At 32.9% G+C, this 632-nt stretch overlaps 1 protein-coding gene across 1 annotated transcript in view; it reads right to left on the minus strand.

Moving 5' to 3' along the window:
• LOC113824017 (uncharacterized) overlaps nucleotides 1-72 on the minus strand; it is a 226,846-nt gene extending 226,774 nt beyond the window's left edge. The window contains exon 1 of the mRNA XM_070142838.1: nucleotides 1-72. This exon is cut by the window's left edge and continues 76 nt beyond it. The gene's annotated coding sequence lies outside the window, so the exon portion shown is untranslated.
• Between the last annotated feature and the right edge of the window lie 560 nt (nucleotides 73-632).

The raw sequence follows: 632 nt of genomic DNA on the forward strand, positions 1-632 counted from the left end.
TTTGTGGTTTTCTCGCCTTGGTCTCGCTAAAATAGAAGAAAAAAAGAGGGATTTTCACGGTTCAGTTTTGGCGGGAAATGCAAGCTGACTGCGTTCGGACAGACGATTGCAAGTAAATTTCATTTTTGAGAGAAAATTGCAACACTGTCTTTTTAAACCGTCTTGAATATGAATATTTTGGTAGTTTAAGTGATTTAGAAACGTAAACATTAAAATTAAGATTTCTATGCAATAAAGTCAGAATTAATTTATATCCCATTTCGCTATCCAAAGCCACAGTCACAAGAGAGCATTCGAACCTTCGTACGAAAATAACCGAAATCATTTTTTCCACTTTTTTTTGGCTTATGAGTAGTTTAAACAATTTTTACATGTACATGACCATGCTCAGACTGCTACTACTAAAGTTGATGGTGGCAATAAAGATAAAGATGATGGTAGTAGTAGTAGTAGCAAAAGTATATAGTCATAATAGTAATAATAGTAGCAGTAATTGTAGTAGTATTATCCGTAGTGATCCTACTAGTAGTGATAATAATAATAGTAACTGATGATAATGATGATAAAATACTAACTCACATGCGCCATTTTCCTTAGAAAATATCATGTGTGTTTACTGATTTGCTAAGTCC

Source organism: Penaeus vannamei, chromosome 30 (genome assembly GCF_042767895.1).
Source record: "Penaeus vannamei isolate JL-2024 chromosome 30, ASM4276789v1, whole genome shotgun sequence".
Taxonomy (NCBI): Eukaryota; Metazoa; Arthropoda; class Malacostraca; order Decapoda; family Penaeidae; genus Penaeus; species Penaeus vannamei.